Genomic DNA, 26,187 nt, shown 5'->3' with positions numbered 1-26,187 from the left:
AATATATTCAAATATAAACTACACAGTAGCATTCTGTGAAAATTCTTTCTGTTCTGTGCATTCAACTAACAGAGTTGAACCTTACTTTTGATTGAGCCGTTCTGAAACACTCTTTCTGTAGAAACTGCAATTGGACATGCTAAGCGCTAAGAGGCCTACATTGGGAAAAAGAATATCTTCAAATAAAAACTACACAGATGCATTCTGTGAAACTTATTTCTGATCTGTAAATTCAGTTAACAGAGAGAAAACATATTTTTGATTGAGCAGTTATGAAACAATCTTTTTGTAGAAAATGCAAGTGGAGATTCGGAGCGCTAAGAGGGTAATAGTGGAAAAAGGAATGTCTTCAAATATAAACTACACAGAATCATTCGGTGAAACTTCTTTCTGATCTGTGCATTCAGCTAACAGAGTTAAACCATACTTTTGATTGAGCAGATCTGAACACTCTTTCTGTAGAAAATGCAACTGGACATTTGGAGCGCTAAGAGCGTAGTAGTGGAAAAAGGAATATATTCAAATATAAACTACACAGAAGCATTCTGTGAAACTTCTTTCTGATCTGAGCATTCAGCTAACAGAGTTAAACCATACTTTTGATTGAGCAGTTTTGAAACACTCTGTCTGTAGAAAATGCAACTGGACATTCGTAGCGCTAAGTGGGTAATAGTGGAAAAAAGAATATGTTCAAATATAAACTACACAGAAGCATTGTATGAAACTTCTTTCTGTTCTGTGCATTCAACTAACAGAGTTGAACCTTACTTTTGATTGAGCCTTTCTGAAACGCTCTTTCTGTAGAAACTGCAATTGGACATTCTGAGCGCTAAGAGGCCTATATTGGGAAAAATAATATCTTCAAATAAAAACTACACAGAAGCATTGTGTGAAACTTATTTCTGATATGTTCATTAAGCTAACAGAGTTAAACCATACTTTTGATTGCGCAGTTCTGAACACTCTTTCTGTAGAAAATGCAAGTGGACATTCGGAGCGCTAAGAGGGTAATAGTGGAAAAAGGAATATATTCAAATATAAACTACACAGTAGCATTCTGTGAAAATTCTTTCTGTTCTGTGCATTCAACTAACAGAGTTGAACCTTACTTTTGATTGAGCCGTTCTGAAACACTCTTTCTGTAGAAACTGCAATTGGACATGCTAAGCGCTAAGAGGCCTACATTGGGAAAAAGAATATCTTCAAATAAAAACTACACAGATGCATTCTGTGAAACTTATTTCTGATCTGTAAATTCAGCTAACAGAGATAAAACATATTTTTGATTGAGCAGTTATGAAACACTCTTTTTGTAGAAAATGCAAGTGGAGATTCGGAGCGCTAAGAGGGTAATAGTGGAAAAAATAATGTCTTCAAATATAAACTACACAGAATCATTCGGTGAAACTTCTTTCTGATCTGTGCATTCAGCTAACAGAGTTAAACCATACTTTTGATTGAGCAGATCTGAACACTCTTTCTGTAGAAAATGCAACTGGACATTTGGAGCGCTAAGAGCGTAGTAGTGGAAAAAGGAATATATTCAAATATAAACTACACAGAAGCATTCTGTGAAACTTCTTTCTGATCTGAGCATTCAGCTAACAGAGTTAAACCATACATTTGATTGAGCAGTTTTGAAACACTCTGTCTGTAGAAAATGCAACTGGACATTCGTAGCGCTAAGTGGGTAATAGTGGAAAAAAGAATATGTTCAAATATAAACTACACAGAAGCATTGTATGAAACTTCTTTCTGTTCTGTGCATTCAACTAACAGAGTTGAACCTTACTTTTGATTGAGCCGTTCTGAAACACTCTTTCTGTAGAAACTGCAATTGGACATTCTGAGCGCTAAGAGGCCTATATTGGGAAAAGAATGTCTACAAATAAAAACTACACAGAAGAATTGTGTGAAACTTCTTTCTGTTCTGTTTGTTCAACTAAAATTGTTTAACCTTAGTTTTGATTGAGCCGTTCTGAAACACTCTTTCTGTAGAAAATGCAATGGAGATTCGGAGCGCTAAGAGGGTAATAGTGGAAAAAGGAATGTCTCCAAATATAAACTACACAGAATCATTCTGTGAAACTTCTTTCTGATCTGTGCATTCAGCTAACAGAGTTAAACCATACTTTTGATTGAGCAGATCTGAACTCTCTTTCTGTAGAAAATGCAACTGGACATTTGGAGCGCTAAGAGAGTAGTAGTGGAAAAAGGAATATATTCAAATATAAACTACACAGAAGCATTCTGTGAAACTTCTTTCTGATCTGAGCATTCAGCTAACAGAGTTAAACCATACTTTTGATTGAGCAGTTTTGAAACACTCTGTCTGTAGAAAATGCAACTGGACATTCGTAGCGCTAAGTGGGTAATAGTGGAAAAAAGAATATGTTCAAATATAAACTACACAGAAGCATTGTATGAAACTCCTTTCTGTTCTGTGCATTCAACTAACAGAGTTGAACCTTACTTTTGATTGAGCCTTTCTGAAACACTCTTTCTGTAGAAACTGCAATTGGACATTCTGAGCGCTAAGAGGCCTATATTGGGAAAAATAATATCTTCAAATATAAACTACACAGAAGCATTGTGTGAAACTTATTTCTGATATTTTCATTAAGCTAACAGAGTTAAACCATACTTTTGATTGCGCAGTTCTGAACACTCTTTCTGTAGAAAATGCAAGTGGACATTCGGAGCGCTAAGAGGGTAATAGTGGAAAAAGGAATATATTCAAATATAAACTACACAGTAGCATTCTGTGAAAATTCTTTCTGTTCTGTGCATTCAACTAACAGAGTTGAACCTTACTTTTGATTGAGCCGTTCTGAAACACTCTTTCTGTAGAAACTGCAATTGGACATGCTAAGCGCTAAGAGGCCTACATTGGGAAAAAGAATATCTTCAAATAAAAACTACACAGATGCATTCTGTGAAACTTATTTCTGATCTGTAAATTCAGTTAACAGAGATAAAACATATTTTTGATTGAGCAGTTATGAAACACTCTTTTTGTAGAAAATGCAAGTGGAGATTCGGAGCGCTAAGAGGGTAATAGTGGAAAAAGGAATGTCTTCAAATATAAACTACACAGAATCATTCGGTGAAATTTCTTTCTGATCTGTGCATTCAGCTAACAGAGTTAAACCATACTTTTGATTGAGCAGATCTGAACACTCTTTCTGTAGAAAATGCAACTGGACATTTGGAGCGCTAAGAGCGTAGTAGTGGAAAAAGGAATATATTCAAATATAAACTACACAGAAGCATTCTGTGAAACTTTTTTCTGATCTGAGCATTCAGCTAACAGAGTTAAACCATACATTTGATTGAGCAGTTTTGAAACACTCTGTCTGTAGAAAATGCAACTGGACATTCGTAGCGCTAAGTGGGTAATAGTGGAAAAAAGAATATGTTCAAATATAAACTACACAGAAGCATTGTATGAAACTTCTTTCTGTTCTGTGCATTCAACTAACAGAGTTGAACCTTACTTTTGATTGAGCCGTTCTGAAACACTCTTTCTGTAGAAACTGCAATTGGACATTCTGAGCGCTAAGAGGCCTATATTGGGAAAAAGAATGTCTACAAATAAAAACTACACAGAAGAATTGTGTGAAACTTCTTTCTGTTCTGTTTGTTCAACTAAAAGAGTTGAACCTTAGTTTTGATTGAGCCGTTCTGAAACACTCTTTCTGTAGAAAATGCAAGTGGAGATTCGGAGCGCTAAGAGGGTAATAGTGGAAAAAGGAATGTCTCCAAATATAAACTACACAGAATCATTCTGTGAAACTTCTTTCTGATCTGTGCATTCAGCTAACAGAGTTAAACCATACTTTTGATTGAGCAGATCTGAACTCTCTTTCTGTAGAAAATGCAACTGGACATTTGGAGCGCTAAGAGAGTAGTAGTGGAAAAAGGAATATAATCAAATATAAACTACACAGAAGCATTCTGTGAAACTTCTTTCTGATCTGAGCATTCAGCTAACAGAGTTAAACCATACTTTTGATTGAGCAGTTTTGAAACACTCTGTCTGTAGAAAATGCAACCGGACATTCGTAGCGGTAAGTGGGTAATAGTGGAAAAAAGAATATGTTCAAATATAAGCTACACAGAAGCATTGTATGAAACTTCTTTCTGTTCTGTGCATTCAACTAACAGAGTTGAACCTTACTTTTGATTGAGCCTTTCTGAAACACTCTTTCTGTAGAAACTGCAATTGGACATTCTGAGCGCTAAGAGGCCTATATTGGGAAAAATAATATCTTCAAATAAAAACTACACAGAAGCATTGTGTGAAACTTATTTCTGATATGTTCATTAAGCTAACAGAGTTAAACCATACTTTTGATTGCGCAGTTCTGAACACTCTTTCTGTAGAAAATGCAAGTGGACATTCGGAGCGCTAAGAAGGTAATAGTGGAAAAAGGAATATATTCAAATATAAACTACACAGTAGCATTCTGTGAAAATTCTTTCTGTTCTGTGCATTCAACTAACGGATTTGAACCTTACTCTTGATTGAGCCGTTCTGAAACACTCTTTCTGTAGAAACTGCAATTGGACATGCTAAGCGCTAAGAGGCCTACATTGGTAAAAAGAATATCTTCAAATAAAAACTACACAGATGCATTCTGTGAAACTTATTTCTGATCTGTAAATTCAGTTAACAGAGATAAAACATATTTTTGATTGAGCAGTTATGAAACACTCTTTTTGTAGAAAATGCAAGTGGAGATTCGGAGCGCTAAGAGGGTAATAGTGGAAAAAGGAATGTCTTCAAATATAAACTACACAGAATCATTCGGTGAAACTTCTTTCTGATCTGTGCATTCAGGTAACAGAGTTAAACCATACTTTTGATTGAGCAGATCTGAACACTCTTTCTGTAGAAAATGCAACTGGACATTTGGAGCGCTAAGAGCGTAGTAGTGGAAAAAGGAATATATTCAAATATAAACTACACAGAAGCATTCTGTGAAACTTCTTTCTGATCTGAGCATTCAGCTAACAGAGTTAAACCATACTTTTGATTGAGCAGTTTTGAAACACTCTGTCTGTAGAAATTGCAACTGGACATTCGTAGCGCTAAGTGGGTAATAGTGGAAAAAAGAATATGTTCAAATATAAACTACACAGAAGCATTGTATGAAACTTCTTTCTGTTCTGTGCATTCAACTAACAGAGTTGAACCTTACTTTTGATTGAGCCGTTCTGAAACACTCTTTCTGTAGAAACTGCAATTGGTCATTCTGAGCGCTAGGAGGACTATATTGGGAAAAAGAATGTCTACAAATAAAAACTACACAGAAGAATTGTGTGAAACTTCTTTCTGTTCTGTTTGTTCAACTAAAAGATTTGAACGTTAGTTTTGATTGAGCCGTTCTGAAACACTCTTTCTGTAGAAAATGCAAGTGGAGATTCGGAGCGCTAAGAGGGTAATAGTGGAAAAAGGAATGTCTTGAAATATAAACTACACAGAATCATTCGGTGAAACTTCTTTCTGATCTGTGCATTCAGCTAACAGAGTTAAACCATACTTTTGATTGAGCAGTTTTGAAACACTCTGTCTGTAGAAAATGCAACTGGACATTCGTAGCGCTAAGTGGGTAATAGTGGAAAAAAGAATATGTTCAAATATAAACTACACAGAAGCATTGTATGAAACTTCTTTCAGTTCTGTGCATTCAACTAACAGAGTTGAACCTTACTTTTGATTGAGCCTTTCTGAAACCCTCTTTCTGTAGAAACTGCAATTGGACATTCTGAGCGCTAAGAGGCCTCTATTGGGAAAAATAATATCTTCAAATAAAAACTACACAGAAGCATTGTGTGAAACTTATTTCTGATATGTTCATTAAGCTAACAGAGTTAAACCATACTTTTGATTGCGCAGTTCTGAACACTCTTTCTGTAGAAAATGGAAGTGGACATTCGGAGCGCTAAGAGGGTAATAGTGGAAAAAGGAATATATTCAAATATAAACTACACAGTAGCATTCTGTGAAAATTCTTTCTGTTCTGTGCATTCAACTAACAGAGTTGAACCTTACTTTTGATTGAGCCGTTCTGAAACACTCTTTCTGTTGAAACTGCAATTGGACATGCTAAGCGCTAAGAGGCCTACATTGGGAAAAAGAATATCTTCAAATAAAAACTACACAGATGCATTCTGTGAAACTTATTTCTGATCTGTAAATTCAGCTAACAGAGATAAAACATATTTTTGATTGAGCAGTTATGAAACACTCTTTTTGTAGAAAATGCAAGTGGAGATTCGGAGCGCTAAGATGGTAATATTGGAAAAAGGAATGTCTTCAAATATAAACTACACAGAATCATTCGGTGAAACTTCTTTCTGATCTGTGCATTCAGCTAACAGAGTTAAACCATACTTTTGATTGAGCAGATCTGAACACTCTTTCTGTAGAAAATGCAACTGGACATTTGGAGCGCTAAGAGCGTAGTAGTGGAAAAAGGAATATATTCAAATATAAACTACACAGAAGCATTCTGTGAAACTTCTTTCTGATCTGAGCATTCAGCTAACAGAGTTAAACCATACATTTGATTGAGCAGTTTTGAAACACTCTGTCTGTAGAAAATGCAACTGGACATTCGTAGCGCTAAGTGGGTAATAGTGGAAAAAAGAATATGTTCAAATATAAACTACACAGAAGCATTGTATGAAACTTCTTTGTGTTCTGTGCATTCAACTAACAGAGTTGAACCTTACTTTTGATTGAGCCGTTCTGAAACACTCTTTCTGTAGAAACTGCAATTGGACATTCTGAGCGCTAAGAGGCCTATAATCGGAATAGAATGTCTACAAATAAAAACTACACAGAAGAATTGTGTGAAACTTCTTTCTGTTCTGTTTGTTCAACTAAAATTGTTTAACCTTAGTTTTGATTGAGCCGTTCTGAAACACTCTTTCTGTAGAAAATGCAATGGAGATTCGGAGCGCTAAGAGGGTAATAGTGGAAAAAGGAATGTCTCCAAATATAAACTACACAGAATCATTCTGTGAAACTTCTTTCTGATCTGTGCATTCAGCTAACAGAGTTAAACCATACTTTTGATTGAGCAGATCTGAACTCTCTTCCTGTAGAAAATGCAACTGGACATTTGGAGCGCTAAGAGAGTAGTAGTGGAAAAAGGAATATATTCAAATATAAACTACACAGAAGCATTCTGTGAAACTTCTTTCTGATCTGAGCATTCAGCTAACAGAGTTAAACCGTACTTTTGATTGAGCAGTTTTGAAACACTCTGTCTGTAGAAAATGCAACTGGACATTCGTAGCGCTAAGTGGGTAATAGTGGAAAAAAGAATATGTTCAAATATAAACTACACAGAAGCATTGTATGAAACTCCTTTCTGTTCTGTGCATTCAACTAACAGAGTTGAACCTTACTTTTGATTGAGCCTTTCTGAAACACTCTTTCTGTAGGAACTGCAATTGGACATTCTGAGCGCTAAGAGGCCTATATTGGGAAAAATAACATCTTCAAATATAAACTACACAGAAGCATTGTGTGAAACTTATTTCTGATATTTTCATTAAGCTAACAGAGTTAAACCATACTTTTGATTGCGCAGTTCTGAACACTCTTTCTGTAGAAAATGCAAGTGGACATTCGGAGCGCTAAGAGGGTAATAGTGGAAAAAGGAATATATTCAAATATAAACTACACAGTAGCATTCTGTGAAAATTCTTTCTGTTCAGTGCATTCAACTAACAGGGTTGAACCTTACTTTTGATTGAGCCGTTCTGAAACACTCTTTCTGTAGAAACTGCAATTGGACATGCTAAGCGCTAAGAGGCCTACATTGGGAAAAAGAATATCTTCAAATAAAAACTACACAGATGCATTCTGTGAAACTTATTTCTGATCTGTAAATTCAGTTAACAGAGATAAAACATATTTTTGATTGAGCAGTTATGAAACACTCTTTTTGTAGAAAATGCAAGTGGAGATTCGGAGCGCTAAGAGGGTAATAGTGGAAAAAGGAATGTCTTCAAATATAAACTACACAGAATCATTCGGTGAAACTTCTTTCTGATCTGTGCATTCAGCTAACAGAGTTAAACCATACTTTTGATTGAGCAGATCTGAACACTCTTTCTGTAGAAAATGCAACTGGACATTTGGAGCGCTAAGAGCGTAGTAGTGGAAAAAGGAATATATTCAAATATAAACTACACAGAAGCATTCTGTGAAACTTTTTTCTGATCTGAGCATTCAGCTAACAGAGTTAAACCATACATTTGATTGAGCAGTTTTGAAACACTCTGTCTGTAGAAAATGCAACTGGACATTCGTAGCGCTAAGTGGGTAATAGTGGAAAAAAGAATATGTTCAAATATAAACTACACAGAAGCATTGTATGAAACTTCTTTCTGTTCTGTGCATTCAACTAACAGAGTTGAACCTTACATTTGATTGAGCCGTTCTGAAACACTCTTTCTGTAGAAACTGCAATTGGACATTCTGAGCGCTAAGAGGCCTATATTGGGAAAAAGAATGTCTACAAATAAAAACTACACAGAAGAATTGTGTGAAACTTCTTTCTGTTCTGTTTGTTCAACTAAAAGAGTTGAACCTTAGTTTTGATTGAGCCGTTCTGAAACACTCTTTCTGTAGAAAATGCAAGTGGAGATTCGGAGCGCTAAGAGGGTAATAGTGGAAAAAGGAATGTCTCCAAATATAAACTACACAGAATCATTCGGTGAAACTTCTTTCTGATCTGTGCATTCAGCTAACAGAGTTAAACCATACTTTTGATTGAGCAGATCTGTACTCTCTTTCTGTAGAAAATGCAACTGGACATTTGGAGCGCTAAGAGAGTAGTAGTGGAAAAAGGAATATAATCAAATATAAACTACACAGAAGCTTTCTGTGAAACTTCTTTCTGATCTGAGCATTCAGCTAACAGAGTTAAACCATACTTTTGATTGAGCAGTTTTGAAACACTCTGTCTGTAGAAAATGCAACTGGACATTCGTAGCGGTAAGTGGGAAATAGTGGAAAAAAGAATATGTTCAAATATAAGCTACACAGAAGCATTGTATGAAACTTCTTTCTGTTCTGTGCATTCAACTAACAGGGTTGAACCTTACTTTTGATTGAGCCTTTCTGAAACACTCTTTCTGTAGAAACTGCAATTGGACATTCTGAGCGCTAAGAGGCCTATATTGGGAAAAATAATATCTTCAAATAAAAACTACACAGAAGCATTGTGTGAAACTTATTTCTGATATGTTCATTAAGCTAACAGAGTTAAACCATACTTTTGATTGCGCAGTTCTGAACACTCTTTCTGTAGAAAATGCAACTGGACCTTTGGAGCGCTAAGAGCGTAGTAGTGGAAAAAGGAATATATCCAAATATAAACTACACAGAAGCATTCAGTGAAACTTCTTTCTGATCTGAGCATTCAGCTAACAGAGTTAAACCATACTTTTGATTGAGCAGTTTTGAAACACTCTGTCTGTAGAAAATGCAACTGGACATTCGTAGCGCTAAGTGGGTAATTGTGGAAAAAAGAATATGTTCAAATATAAACTACACAGAAGCAGTTTATGAAACTTCTTTCTGTTCTGTGAATTCAACTAACAGAGTTGAACCTTACTTTTGATTGAGCCTTTCTGAAACACTCTTTCTGTAGAAAGTGCAATTGGACATTCTGAGCGCTAAGAGGCCTATAATGGGAAAAATAATATCTTCAAATAAAACTACACAGAAGCATTGTGTGAAACTTATTTCTGATATTTTCATTAAGCTAACAGAGTTAAACCATACTTTTGATTGCGCAGTTTTGAACATACTTTCTGTAGAAAATGCAAGTGGACATTCGGAGCGCTAAGAAGGTAATAGTGGAAAAAGGAATATATTCAAATATAAACTACACAGTAGCATTCTGTGAAAATTCTTACTGTTCTGTGCATTCAACTAACAGAGTTGAACCTTACTTTTGATTGAGCCGTTCTGAAACACTCTTTCTGTAGAAACTGCAAATGGACATGCTAAGCGCTAAGAGGCCTACATTGGGAAAAAGAATATCTTCAAATAAAAACTACACAGATGCATTCTGTGAAACTTATTTCTGATCTGTAAATTCAGTTAACAGAGATAAAACATATTTTTGATTGAGCAGTTATGAAACACTCTTTTTGTAGAAAATGCAAGTGGAGATTCGGAGCGCTAAGAGGGTAATAGTGGAAAAAGGAATGTCTTCAAATATAAACTACACAGAATCATTCGGTGAAACTTCTTTCTGATCTGTGCATTCAGCTAACAGAGTTAAACCATACTTTTGATTGAGCAGATCTGAACACTCTTTCTGTAGAAAATGCAACTGGACATTTCGAGCGCTAAGAGCGTAATAGTGGAAAAAGGAATATATTCAAATATAAACTACACAGAAGCATTCTGTGAAAGTTCTTTCTGATCTGAGCTTTCAGCTAACAGAGTTAAACCATACTTTTGATTGAGCAGTTTTGAAACACTCTGTCTGTAGAAAATGCAACTGGACATTCGTAGCGGTAAGTGGGTAATAGTGGAAAAAAGAATATGTTCAAATATAAGCTACACAGAAGCATTGTATGAAACTTCTTTCTGTTCTGTGCATTCAACTAACAGGGTTGAACCTTACTTTTGATTGAGCCTTTCTGAAACACTCTTTCTGTAGAAACTGCAATTGGACATTCTGAGCGCTAAGAGGCCTATATTGGGAAAAATAATATCTTCAAATAAAAACTACACAGAAGCATTGTGTGAAACTTATTTCTGATATGTTCATTAAGCTAACAGAGTTAAACCATACTTTTGATTGCGCAGTTCTGAACACTCTTTCTGTAGAAAATGCAACTGGACCTTTGGAGCGCTAAGAGCGTAGTAGTGGAAAAAGGAATATATCCAAATATAAACTACACAGAAGCATTCAGTGAAACTTCTTTCTGATCTGAGCATTCAGCTAACAGAGTTAAACCATACTTTTGATTGAGCAGTTTTGAAACACTCTGTCTGTAGAAAATGCAACTGGACATTCGTAGCGCTAAGTGGGTAATTGTGGAAAAAAGAATATGTTCAAATATAAACTACACAGAAGCAGTTTATGAAACTTCTTTCTGTTCTGTGAATTCAACTAACAGAGTTGAACCTTACTTTTGATTGAGCCTTTCTGAAACACTCTTTCTGTAGAAAGTGCAATTGGACATTCTGAGCGCTAAGAGGCCTATAATGGGAAAAATAATATCTTCAAATAAAACTACACAGAAGCATTGTGTGAAACTTATTTCTGATATTTTCATTAAGCTAACAGAGTTAAACCATACTTTTGATTGCGCAGTTCTGAACACTCTTTCTGTAGAAAATGCAAGTGGACATTCGGAGCGCTAAGAAGGTAATAGTGGAAAAAGGAATATATTCAAATATAAACTACACAGTAGCATTCTGTGAAAATTCTTACTGTTCTGTGCATTCAACTAACAGAGTTGAACCTTACTTTTGATTGAGCCGTTCTGAAACACTCTTTCTGTAGAAACTGCAAATGGACATGCTAAGCGCTAAGAGGCCTACATTGGGAAAAAGAATATCTTCAAATAAAAACTACACAGATGCATTCTGTGAAACTTATTTCTGATCTGTAAATTCAGTTAACAGAGATAAAACATATTTTTGATTGAGCAGTTATGAAACACTCTTTTTGTAGAAAATGCAAGTGGAGATTCGGAGCGCTAAGAGGGTCATAGTGGAAAAAGGAATGTCTTCAAATATAAACTACACAGAATCATTCGGTGAAACTTCTTTCTGATCTGTGCATTCAGCTAACAGAGTTAAACCATACTTTTGATTGAGCAGATCTGAACACTCTTTCTGTAGAAAATGCAACTGGACATTTCGAGCGCTAAGAGCGTAATAGTGGAAAAAGGAATATATTCAAATATAAACTACACAGAAGCATTCTGTGAAAGTTCTTTCTGATCTGAGCATTCAGCTAACAGAGTTAAACCATACTTTTGATTGAGCAGTTTTGAAACACTCTGTCTGTAGAAAATGCAACTGGACATTCGTAGCGGTAAGTGGGTAATAGTGGAAAAAAGAATATGTTCAAATATAAGCTACACAGAAGCATTGTATGAAACTTCTTTCTGTTCTGTGCATTCAACTAACAGGGTTGAACCTTACTTTTGATTGAGCCTTTCTGAAACACTCTTTCTGTAGAAACTGCAATTGGACATTCTGAGCGCTAAGAGGCCTATATTGGGAAAAATAATATCTTCAAATAAAAACTACACAGAAGCATTGTGTGAAACTTATTTCTGATATGTTCATTAAGCTAACAGAGTTAAACCATACTTTTGATTGCGCAGTTCTGAACACTCTTTCTGTAGAAAATGCAACTGGACCTTTGGAGCGCTAAGAGCGTAGTAGTGGAAAAAGGAATATATCCATATATAAACTACACAGAAGCATTCAGTGAAACTTCTTTCTGATCTGAGCATTCAGCTAACAGAGTTAAACCATACTTTTGATTGAGCAGTTTTGAAACACTCTGTCTGTAGAAAATGCAACTGGACATTCGTAGCGCTAAGTGGGTAATTGTGGAAAAAAGAATATGTTCAAATATAAACTACACAGAAGCAGTTTATGAAACTTCTTTCTGTTCTGTGAATTCAACTAACAGAGTTGAACCTTACTTTTGATTGAGCCTTTCTGAAACACTCTTTCTGTAGAAAGTGCAATTGGACATTCTGAGCGCTAAGAGGCCTATAATGGGAAAAATAATATCTTCAAATAAAACTACACAGAAGCATTGTGTGAAACTTATTTCTGATATTTTCATTAAGCTAACAGAGTTAAACCATACTTTTGATTGCGCAGTTCTGAACACTCTTTCTGTAGAAAATGGAAGTGGACATTCGGAGCGCTAAGAGGGTAATAGTGGAAAAAGGAATATATTCAAATATAAACTACACAGTAGCATTCTGTGAAAATTCTTTCTGTTCTGTGCATTCAACTAACAGAGTTGAACCTTACTTTTGATTGAGCCGTTCTGAAACACTCTTTCTGTAGAAACTGCAATTGGACATGCTAAGCGCTAAGAGGCCTACATTGGGAAAAAGAATATCTTCAAATAAAAACTACACAGATGCATTCTGTGAAACTTATTTCTGATCTGTAAATTCAGCTAACAGAGATAAAACATATTTTTGATTGAGCAGTTATGAAACACTCTTTTTGTAGAAAATGCAAGTGGAGATTCGGAGCGCTAAGATGGTAATATTGGAAAAAGGAATGTCTTCAAATATAAACTACACAGAATCATTCGGTGAAACTTCTTTCTGATCTGTGCATTCAGCTAACAGAGTTAAACCATACTTTTGATTGAGCAGATCTGAACACTCTTTCTGTAGAAAATGCAACTGGACATTTGGAGCGCTAAGAGCGTAGTAGTGGAAAAAGGAATATATTCAAATATAAACTACACAGAAGCATTCTGTGAAACTTCTTTCTGATCTGAGCATTCAGCTAACAGAGTTAAACCATACATTTGATTGAGCAGTTTTGAAACACTCTGTCTGTAGAAAATGCAACTGGACATTCGTAGCGCTAAGTGGGTAATAGTGGAAAAAAGAATATGTTCAAATATAAACTACACAGAAGCATTGTATGAAACTTCTTTGTGTTCTGTGCATTCAACTAACAGAGTTGAACCTTACTTTTGATTGAGCCGTTCTGAAACACTCTTTCTGTAGAAACTGCAATGGGACATTCTGAGCGCTAAGAGGCCTATAATCGGAATAGAATGTCTACAAATAAAAACTACACAGAAGAATTGTGTGAAACTTCTTTCTGTTCTGTTTGTTCAACTAAAATTGTTTAACCTTAGTTTTGATTGAGCCGTTCTGAAACACTCTTTCTGTAGAAAATGCAATGGAGATTCGGAGCGCTAAGAGGGTAATAGTGGAAAAAGGAATGTCTCCAAATATAAACTACACAGAATCATTCTGTGAAACTTCTTTCTGATCTGTGCATTCAGCTAACAGAGTTAAACCATACTTTTGATTGAGCAGATCTGAACTCTCTTCCTGTAGAAAATGCAACTGGACATTTGGAGCGCTAAGAGAGTAGTAGTGGAAAAAGGAATATATTCAAATATAAACTACACAGAAGCATTCTGTGAAACTTCTTTCTAATCTGAGCATTCAGCTAACAGAGTTAAACCGTACTTTTGATTGAGCAGTTTTGAAACACTCTGTCTGTAGAAAATGCAACTGGACATTCGTAGCGCTAAGTGGGTAATAGTGGAAAAAAGAATTTGTTCAAATATAAACTACACAGAAGCATTGTATGAAACTCCTTTCTGTTCTGTGCATTCAACTAACAGAGTTGAACCTTACTTTTGATTGAGCCTTTCTGAAACACTCTTTCTGTAGGAACTGCAATTGGACATTCTGAGCGCTAAGAGGCCTATATTGGGAAAAATAACATCTTCAAATATAAACTACACAGAAGCATTGTGTGAAACTTATTTCTGATATTTTCATTAAGCTAACAGAGTTAAACCATACTTTTGATTGCGCAGTTCTGAACACTCTTTCTGTAGAAAATGCAAGTGGACATTCGGAGCGCTAAGAGGGTAATAGTGGAAAAAGGAATATATTCAAATATAAACTACACAGTAGCATTCTGTGAAAATTCTTTCTGTTCAGTGCATTCAACTAACAGGGTTGAACCTTACTTTTGATTGAGCCGTTCTGAAACACTCTTTCTGTAGAAACTGCAATTGGACATGCTAAGCGCTAAGAGGCCTACATTGGGAAAAAGAATATCTTCAAATAAAAACTACACAGATGCATTCTGTGAAACTTATTTCTGATCTGTAAATTCAGTTAACAGAGATAAAACATATTTTTGATTGAGCAGTTATGAAACACTCTTTTTGTAGAAAATGCAAGTGGAGATTCGGAGCGCTAAGAGGGTAATAGTGGAAAAAGGAATGTCTTCAAATATAAACTACACAGAATCATTCGGTGAAACTTCTTTCTGATCTGTGCATTCAGCTAACAGAGTTAAACCATACTTTTGATTGAGCAGATCTGAACACTCTTTCTGTAGAAAATGCAACTGGACATTTGGAGCGCTAAGAGCGTAGTAGTGGAAAAAGGAATATATTCAAATATAAACTACACAGAAGCATTCTGTGAAACTTTTTTCTGATCTGAGCATTCAGCTAACAGAGTTAAACCATACATTTGATTGAGCAGTTTTGAAACACTCTGTCTGTAGAAAATGCAACTGGACATTCGTAGCGCTAAGTGGGTAATAGTGGAAAAAAGAATATGTTCAAATATAAACTACACAGAAGCATTGTATGAAACTTCTTTCTGTTCTGTGCATTCAACTAACAGAGTTGAACCTTACTTTTGATTGAGCCGTTCTGAAACACTCTTTCTGTAGAAACTGCAATTGGACATTCTGAGCGCTAAGAGGCCTATATTGGGAAAAAGAATGTCTACAAATAAAAACTACACAGAAGAATTGTGTGAAACTTCTTTCTGTTCTGTTTGTTCAACTAAAAGAGTTGAACCTTAGTTTTGATTGAGCCGTTCTGAAACACTCTTTCTGTAGAAAATGCAAGTGGAGATTCGGAGCGCTAAGAGGGTAATAGTGGAAAAAGGAATGTCTCCAAATATAAACTACACAGAATCATTCGGTGAAACTTCTTTCTGATCTGTGCATTCAGCTAACAGAGTTAAACCATACTTTTGATTGAGCAGATCTGTACTCTCTTTCTGTAGAAAATGCAACTGGACATTTGGAGCGCTAAGAGAGTAGTAGTGGAAAAAGGAATATAATCAAATATAAACTACACAGAAGCTTTCTGTGAAACTTCTTTCTGATCTGAGCATTCAGCTAACAGAGTTAAACCATACTTTTGATTGAGCAGTTTTGAAACACTCTGTCTGTAGAAAATGCAACTGGACATTCGTAGCGGTAAGTGGGTAATAGTGGAAAAAAGAATATGTTCAAATATAAGCTACACAGAAGCATTGTATGAAACTTCTTTCTGTTCTGTGCATTCAACTAACAGGGTTGAACCTTACTTTTGATTGAGCCTTTCTGAAACACTCTTTCTGTAGAAACTGCAATTGGACATTCTGAGCGCTAAGAGGCCTATATTGGGAAAAATAATATCTTCAAATAAAAACTACACAGAAGCATTGTGTGAAACTTATTTCTGATATGTTCATTAAGCTAACAGAGTTAAACCATACTTTTGATTGCGCAGTTCTGAACACTCTTTCTGTAGAAAATGCAACTGGACCTTTGGAGCGCTAAGAGCGTAGTAGTGGAAAAAGGAATATATCCAAATATAAACTACACAGAAGCATTCAGTGAAACTTCTTTCTGATCTGAGCATTCAGCTAACAGAGTTAAACCATACTTTTGATTGAGCAGTTTTGAAACACTCTGTCTGTAGAAAATGCAACTGGACATTCGTAGCGCTAAGTGGGTAATTGTGGAAAAAAGAATATGTTCAAATATAAACTACACAGAAGCAGTTTATGAAACTTCTTTCTGTTCTGTGAATTCAACTAACAGAGTTGAACCTTACTTTTGATTGAGCCTTTCTGAAACACTCTTTCTGTAGAAAGTGCAATTGGACATTCTGAGCGCTAAGAGGCCTATAATGGGAAAAATAATATCTTCAAATAAAACTACACAGAAGCATTGTGTGAAACTTATTTCTGATATTTTCATTAAGCTAACAGAGTTAAACCATACTTTTGATTGCGCAGTTCTGAACACACTTTCTGTAGAAAATGCAAGTGGACATTCGGAGCGCTAAGAAGGTAATAGTGGAAAAAGGAATATATTCAAATATAAACTACACAGTAGCATTCTGTGAAAATTCTTACTGTTCTGTGCATTCAACTAACAGAGTTGAACCTTACTTTTGATTGAGCCGTTCTGAAACACTCTTTCTGTAGAAACTGCAAATGGACATGCTAAGCGCTAAGAGGCCTACATTGGGAAAAAGAATATCTTCAAATAAAAACTACACAGATGCATTCTGTGAAACTTATTTCTGATCTGTAAATTCAGTTAACAGAGATAAAACATATTTTTGATTGAGCAGTTATGAAACACTCTTTTTGTAGAAAATGCAAGTGGAGATTCGGAGCGCTAAGAGGGTAATAGTGGAAAAAGGAATGTCTTCAAATATAAACTACACAGAATCATTCGGTGAAACTTCTTTCTGATCTGTGCATTCAGCTAACAGAGTTAAACCATACTTTTGATTGAGCAGATCTGAACACTCTTTCTGTAGAAAATGCAACTGGACATTTCGAGCGCTAAGAGCGTAATAGTGGAAAAAGGAATATATTCAAATATAAACTACACAGAAGCATTCTGTGAAAGTTCTTTCTGATCTGAGCTTTCAGCTAACAGAGTTAAACCATACTTTTGATTGAGCAGTTTTGAAACACTCTGTCTGTAGAAAATGCAACTGGACATTCGTAGCGGTAAGTGGGTAATAGTGGAAAAAAGAATATGTTCAAATATAAGCTACACAGAAGCATTGTATGAAACTTCTTTCTGTTCTGTGCATTCAACTAACAGGGTTGAACCTTACTTTTGATTGAGCCTTTCTGAAACACTCTTTCTGTAGAAACTGCAATTGGACATTCTGAGCGCTAAGAGGCCTATATTGGAAAAATAATATCTTCAAATAAAAACTACACAGAAGCATTGTGTGAAACTTATTTCTGATATGTTCATTAAGCTAACAGAGTTAAACCATACTTTTGATTGCGCAGTTCTGAACACTCTTTCTGTAGAAAATACAACTGGACCTTTGGAGCGCTAAGAGCGTAGTAGTGGAAAAAGGAATATATCCAAATATAAACTACACAGAAGCATTCAGTGAAACTTCTTTCTGATCTGAGCATTCAGCTAACAGAGTTAAACCATACTTTTGATTGAGCAGTTTTGAAACACTCTGTCTGTAGAAAATGCAACTGGACATTCGTAGCGCTAAGTGGGTAATTGTGGAAAAAAGAATATGTTCAAATATAAACTACACAGAAGCAGTTTATGAAACTTCTTTCTGTTCTGTGAATTCAACTAACAGAGTTGAACCTTACTTTTGATTGAGCCTTTCTGAAACACTCTTTCTGTAGAAAGTGCAATTGGACATTCTGAGCGCTAAGAGGCCTATAATGGGAAAAATAATATCTTCAAATAAAACTACACAGAAGCATTGTGTGAAACTTATTTCTGATATTTTCATTAAGCTAACAGAGTTAAACCATACTTTTGATTGCGCAGTTCTGAACACTCTTTCTGTAGAAAATGCAAGTGGACATTCGGAGCGCTAAGAAGGTAATAGTGGAAAAAGGAATATATTCAAATATAAACTACACAGTAGCATTCTGTGAAAATTCTTACTGTTCTGTGCATTCAACTAACAGAGTTGAACCTTACTTTTGATTGAGCCGTTCTGAAACACTCTTTCTGTAGAAACTGCAAATGGACATGCTAAGCGCTAAGAGGCCTACATTGGGAAAAAGAATATCTTCAAATAAAAACTACACAGATGCATTCTGTGAAACTTATTTCTGATCTGTAAATTCAGTTAACAGAGATAAAACATATTTTTGATTGAGCAGTTATGAAACACTCTTTTTGTAGAAAATGCAAGTGGAGATTCGGAGCGCTAAGAGGGTCATAGTGGAAAAAGGAATGTCTTCAAATATAAACTACACAGAATCATTCGGTGAAACTTCTTTCTGATCTGTGCATTCAGCTAACAGAGTTAAAACATACTTTTGATTGAGCAGATCTGAACACTCTTTCTGTAGAAAATGCAACTGGACATTTCGAGCGCTAAGAGCGTAATAGTGGAAAAAGGAATATATTCAAATATAAACTACACAGAAGCATTCTGTGAAAGTTCTTTCTGATCTGAGCATTCAGCTAACAGAGTTAAACCATACTTTTGATTGAGCAGTTTTGAAACACTCTGTCTGTAGAAAATGCAACTGGACATTCGTAGCGGTAAGTGGGTAATAGTGGAAAAAAGAATATGTTCAAATATAAGCTACACAGAAGCATTGTATGAAACTTCTTTCTGTTCTGTGCATTCAACTAACAGGGTTGAACCTTACTTTTGATTGAGCCTTTCTGAAACACTCTTTCTGTAGAAACTGCAATTGGACATTCTGAGCGCTAAGAGGCCTATATTGGGAAAAATAATATCTTCAAATAAAAACTACACAGAAGCATTGTGTGAAACTTATTTCTGATATGTTCATTAAGCTAACAGAGTTAAACCATACTTTTGATTGCGCAGTTCTGAACACTCTTTCTGTAGAAAATGCAACTGGACCTTTGGAGCGCTAAGAGCGTAGTAGTGGAAAAAGGAATATATCCATATATAAACTACAAAGAAGCATTCAGTGAAACTTCTTTCTGATCTGAGCATTCAGCTAACAGAGTTAAACCATACTTTTGATTGAGCAGTTTTGAAACACTCTGTCTGTAGAAAATGCAACTGGACATTCGTAGCGCTAAGTGGGTAATTGTGGAAAAAAGAATATGTTCAAATATAAACTACACAGAAGCAGTTTATGAAACTTCTTTCTGTTCTGTGAATTCAACTAACAGAGTTGAACCTTACTTTTGATTGAGCCTTTCTGAAACACTCTTTCTGTAGAAAGTGCAATTGGACATTCTGAGCGCTAAGAGGCCTATAATGGGAAAAATAATATCTTCAAATAAAACTACACAGAAGCATTGTGTGAAACTTATTTCTGATATTTTCATTAAGCTAACAGAGTTAAACCATACTTTTGATTGCGCAGTTCTGAACACTCTTTCTGTAGAAAATGCAAGTGGACATTCGGAGCGCTAAGAAGGTAATAGTGGAAAAAGGAATATATTCAAATATAAACTACACAGTAGCATTCTGTGAAAATTCTTTCTGTTCTGTGCATTCAACTAACAGAGTTGAACCTTACTTTTGATTGAGCCGTTCTGAAACACTCTTTCTGTAGAAACTGCAAATGGACATGCTAAGCGCTAAGAGGCCTACATTGGGAAAAAGAATATCTTCAAATAAAAACTACACAGATGCATTCTGTGAAACTTATTTCTGATCTGTAAATTCAGTTAACAGAGATAAAACATATTTTTGATTGAGCAGTTATGAAACACTCTTTTTGTAGAAAATGCAAGTGGAGATTCGGAGCGCTAAGAGGGTAATAGTGGAAAAAGGAATGTCTTCAAATATAAACTACACAGAATCATTCGTTGAAACTTCTTTCTGATCTGTGCATTCAGCTAACAGAGTTAAACCATACTTTTGATTGAGCAGATCTGAACACTCTTTCTGTAGAAAATGCAACTGGACATTTGGAGCGCTAAGAGCGTAGTAGTGGAAAAAGGAATATATTCAAATATAAACTACACAGAAGCATTCTGTGAAACTTCTTTCTGATCTGAGCATTCAGCTAACAGAGTTAAACCATACTTTTGATTGAGCAGTTTTGAAACACTCTGTCTGTAGAAAATGCAACTGGACATTCGTAGCGCTAAGTGAGTAATAGTGGAAAAAAGAATATGTTCAAATATAAACTACACAGAAGCATTGTATGAAACTTATTTCTGTTCTGTGCATTCAACTAACAGAGTTGATCCTTTCTTTTGATTGAGCCGTTCTGAAACACTCTTTCTGTAGAAACTGCAATTGGACATTCTGAGCGCTAGGAGGCCTATATTGGGAAAAAGAATGTCTACAAATAAAAACTACACAGAAGAATTGTGTGAGACTTCTTTCTGTTCTGTTTGTTCAACTAAAAGAGTTGAACCTTAGTTTTGATTGAGCCGTTCTGAAACACTCTTTCTGTAGAAAATGCAAGTGGAGATTCGGAGCGCTAAGAGGGTAATAGTGGAAAAAGGAATGTCTCCAAATATAAACTACACAGAATCATTCTGTGAAACTTCTTCTGTTCTGTGCATTCAGCTAACAGAGTTAAACCATACTTTTGATTGAGCAGATCTGAACTCTCTTTCTGTAGAAAATGCAACTGGACATGTGGAGCGCTAAGAGAGTAGTAGTGGAAAAAGGAATATATCCAAATATAAACTACACAGAAGCATTCTGTGAAACTTCTTTCCGATCTGAGCATTCAGCTAACAGAGTTAAACCATACTTTTGATTGAGCAGTTTTGAAACACTCTGTCTGTAGAAAATGCAACTGGACATTCGTAGCGCTAAGTGGGTAATTGTGGAAAAAAGAATATGTTCAAATATAAACTACACAGAAGCATTGTATGAAACTTCTTTCTGTTCTGTGAATTCAACTAACAGAGTTGAACCTTACTTTTGATTGAGCCTTTCTGAAACACTCTTTCTGTAGAAACTGCAATTGGACATTCTGAGCGCTAAGAGGCCTATAATGGGAAAAATAATATCTTCAAATAAAACTACACAGAAGCATTGTGTGAAACTTATTTCTGATATTTTCCTTAAGCTAACAGAGTTAAACCATACTTTTGATTGCGCAGTTCTGAACACTCTTTCTGTAGAAAATGCAAGTGGACATTCGGAGCGCTAAGAGGGTAATAGTGGAAAAAGGAATATATTTAAATATAAACTACACAGTAGCATTCTGTGAAAATTCTTTCTGTTCTGTGCATTCAACTAACAGAGTTGAACCTTACTTTTGATTGAGCCGTTCTGAAACACTCTTTCTGTAGGAACTGCAATTGGACATGCTAAGCGCTAAGAGGCCTACATTGGGAAAAAGAATATCTTCAAATAAAAACTACACAGATGCATTCTGTGAAACTTATTTCTGATCTGTAAATTCAGTTAACAGAGATAAAACATATTTTTGATTGAGCAGTTATGAAACACTCTTTTTGTAGAAAATGCAAGTGGAGATTCGGAGCGCTAAGAGGGTAATAGTGGAAAAAGGAATGTCTTCAAATATAAACTACACAGAATCATTCGGTGAAACTTCTTTGTGATCTGTGCATTCAGCTAACAGAGTTAAACCATACTTTTGATTGAGCAGATCTGAACACTCTTTCTGTAGAAAATGCAACTGGACATTTGGAGCGCTAAGAGCGTAGTAGTGGAAAAAGGAATATATTCAAATATAAACTACACAGAAGCATTCTGTGAAACTTCTTTCTGATCTGAGCATTCAGCTAACAGAGTTAAACCATACTTTTGATTGAGCAGTTTTGAAACACTCTGTCTGTAGAAAATGCAACTGCACATTCGTAGCGCTAAGTGGGTAATAGTGGAAAAAAGAATATGTTCAAATATAAACTACACAGAAGCATTGTATGAAACTTCTTTCTGTTCTGTGCATTCAACTAACAGAGTTGAACCTTACTTTTGATTGAGCCGTTCTGAAACACTCTTTCTGTAGAAACTGCAATTGGACATTCTGAGCGCTAAGAGGCCTATATTGGGAAAAAGAATGTCTACAAATAAAAACTACACAGAAGAATTGAGTGAAACTTCTTTCTGTTCTGTTTGTTCAACTAAAAGAGTTGAACCTTAGTTTTGATTGAGCCTTTCTGAAACACTCTTTCTGTAGAAAATGCAAGTGGAGATTCTGAGCGCTAAGAGGGTAATAGTGGAAAAAGGAATGTCTCCAAATATAAACTACACAGAATCATTCGGTGAAACTTCTTTCTGATCTGTGCATTCAGCTAACAGAGTTAAACCATACTTTTGATTGAGCAGATCTGAACACTCTTTCTGTATAAAATGCAACTGGACATTTGGAGCGCTAAGAGCGTAGTAGTGGAAAAAGGAATATATTCAAATATAAACTACACAGAAGCATTCTGTGAAACTTCTTTCTGATCTGAGCATTCAGCTAACAGAGTTAAACCATACTTTTGATTGAGCAGTTTTGAAACACTCTGTCTGTAGAAAATGCAACTGGACATTCGTAGCGCTAAGTCGGTAATTGTGGAAAAAAGAATATATTCAAATATAAACTACACAGAAGCATTGTATGAAACTTCTTTCTGTTCTGTGCATTCAACTAACAGAGTTGAACCTTACTTTTGATTGAGCCGTTCTGAAACACTCTTTCTGTAGAAACTGCAATTGGACATTCTGAGCGCTAAGAGGCCTATATTGGGAAAAAGAATGTCTACAAATAAAAACTACACAGAAGAATTGTGTGAAACTTCTTTCTGTTCTGTTTGTTCAACTAAAAGAGTTGAACCTTAGTTTTGATTGAGCCTTTCTGAAACACTCTTTCTGTAGAAAATGCAAGTGGAGATTCTGAGCGCTAAGAGGGTAATAGTGGAAAAAGGAATGTCTCCAAATATAAACTACACAGAATCATTCTGTGAAACTTCTTTCTGATCTGTGCATTCAGCTAACAGAGTTAAACCATACTTTTGATTGAGCAGATCTGAACTCTCTTTCTGTAGAAAATGCAACTGGACATTTGGAGCGCTAAGAGAGTAGTAGTGGAAAAAGGAATATATTCAAATATAAACTACACAGAAGCATTCTGTGAAACTTCTTTCTGATCTGAGCATTCAGCTAACAGAGTTAAACCATACTTTTGATTGAGCAGTTTTGAAACACACTGTCTGTAGAAAATGCAACTGGACATTCGTAGCGCTAAGTGGGTAATAGTGGAAAAAAGAATATGTTCAAATATAAACTACACAGAAGCATTGTGTGAAACTTCTTTCTGTTCTGTGCATTCAACTAACAGAGTTGAACCTTACTTTTGATTGAGCCTTTCTGAAACACTCTTTCTGTAGAAACTGCAATTGGACATTCTGAGCGCTAAGAGGCCTATATTGGGAAAAAAAATATCTTCAAATAAAAACTACACAGAAGCATTGTGTGAAACTTATTTCTGATATGTTCATTAAGCTAACAGAGTTAAACCATACTTTTGATTGCGCAGTTCTGAACACTCTTTCTGTAGAAAATGCAAGTGGACATTCGGAGCGCAAAGAGGGTAATAGTGGAAAAAGGAATATATTCAAATATAAACTACACAGTAGCATTCTGTGAAAATTCTTTCTGTTCTGTGCATTCAACTAACAGAGTTGAACCTTACTTTTGATTGAGCCGTTCTGAAACACTCTTTCTGTAGAAACTGCAATTGGACATGCTAAGCGCTAAGAGGCCTACATTTTGAAAAAGAATATCTTCAAATAAAAACTACACAGATGCATTCTGTGAAACTTATTTCTGATCTGTAAATTCAGTTAACAGAGATAAAACATATTTTTGATTGAGCAGTTATGAAACACTCTTTTTGTAGAAAATGCAAGTGGAGATTCGGAGCGCTAAGAGGGTAATAGTGGAAAAAGGAATGTCTTCAAATATAAACTACACAGAATCATTCGGTGAAACTTCTTTCCGATCTGTGCATTCAGCTAACAGAGTTAAACCATACTTTTGATAGAGCAGATCTGAACACTCTTTCTGTATAAAATGCAACTGGACATTTGGAGCGCTAAGAGCGTAGTAGTGGAAAAAGGAATATATTCAAATATAAACTACACAGAAGCATTCTGTGAAACTTCTTTCTGATCTGAGCATTCAGCTAACAGAGTTAAACCATACTTTTGATTGAGCAGTTTTGAAACACTCTGTCTGTAGAAAATGCAACTGGACATTCGTAGCGCTAAGTGGGTAATTGTGGAAAAAAGAATATGTTCAAATATAAACTACACAGAAGCAGTGTATGAAACTTCTTTCTGTTCAGTGAATTCAACTAACAGAGTTGAACCTTACTTTTGATTGAGCCTTTCTGAAACACTCTTTCTGTAGAAACTGCAATTGGACATTCTGAGCGCTAAGAGGCCTAAATTGGGAAAAATAATATCTTCAAATAAAAACTACACAGAAGCATTGTGTGAAACTTATTTCTGATATGTTCATTAAGCTAACAGAGTTAAACCATACTTTTGATTGCGCAGTTCTGAACACTCTTTCTGTAGAAAATGCAAGTGGACATTCGGAGCGCTAAGAGGGTAATAGTGGAAAAAGGAATATATTCAAATATAAACTACACAGTAGCATTCTGTGAAAATTCTTTCTGTTCTGTGCATTCAACTAACAGAGTTGAACCTTACTTTTGATTGAGCCTTTCTGAAACACTCTTTCTGTAGAAACTGCAATTGGACATTCTGAGCGCTAAGAGGCCTATATTGGGAAAAATAATATCTTCAAATAAAAACTACACAGAAGCATTGTGTGAAACTTATTTCTGATATGTTCATTAAGCTAACAGAGTTAAACCATACTTTTGATTGCGCAGTTCTGAACACTCTTTCTGTAGAAAATGCAAGTGGACTTTCGGAGCGCTAAGAGGGTAATAGTGGAAAAACGAATATATTCAAATATAAACTACACAGTAGCATTCTGTGAAAATTCTTTCTGTTCTGTGCATTCAACTAACAGAGTTGGACCTTCCTTTTGATTGAGCCGTTCTGAAACACTCTTTCTGTAGAAAGTGCAATTGGACATGCTAAGCGCTAAGAGGCCTACATTTTGAAAAAGAATATCTTCAAATAAAAACTACACAGATGCATTCTGTGAAACTTATTTCTGATCTGTAAATTCAGTTAACAGAGATAAAACATATTTTTGATTGAGCAGTTATGAAACACTCTTTTTGTAGAAAATGCAAGTGGAGATTCGGAGCGCTAAGAGGGTAATAGTGGAAAAAGGAATGTCTTCAAATATAAACTACACAGAATCTTTCGTTGAAACTTCTTTCTGATCTGTGCATTTAGCTAACAGAGTTAAACCATACTTTTGATTGAGCAGATCTGAACACTCTTTCTGTAGAAAATGCAACTGGACATTTGGAGCGCTAAGAGCGTAGTAGTGGAAAAAGGAATATATTCAAATATAAACTACACAGAAGCATTCTGTGAAACTTCTTTCTGATCTGAGCATTCAGCTAACAGAGTTAAACCATACTTTTGATTGAGCAGTTTTGAAACACTCTGTCTGTAGAAAATGCAACTGGACATTCGTAGCGCTAAGTGGGTAATAGTGGAAAAAAGAATATGTTCAAATATAAACTACACAGAAGCATTGTATGAAACTTATTTCTGTTCTGTGCATTCAACTAACAGAGTTGAACCTTTCT

The sequence above is a fragment of the Symphalangus syndactylus genome, chromosome 2 (genome assembly GCF_028878055.3).
Source record: "Symphalangus syndactylus isolate Jambi chromosome 2, NHGRI_mSymSyn1-v2.1_pri, whole genome shotgun sequence".
NCBI lineage: Eukaryota > Metazoa > Chordata > Mammalia > Primates > Hylobatidae > Symphalangus > Symphalangus syndactylus.
This window is presented reverse-complemented; position numbering follows the sequence as displayed.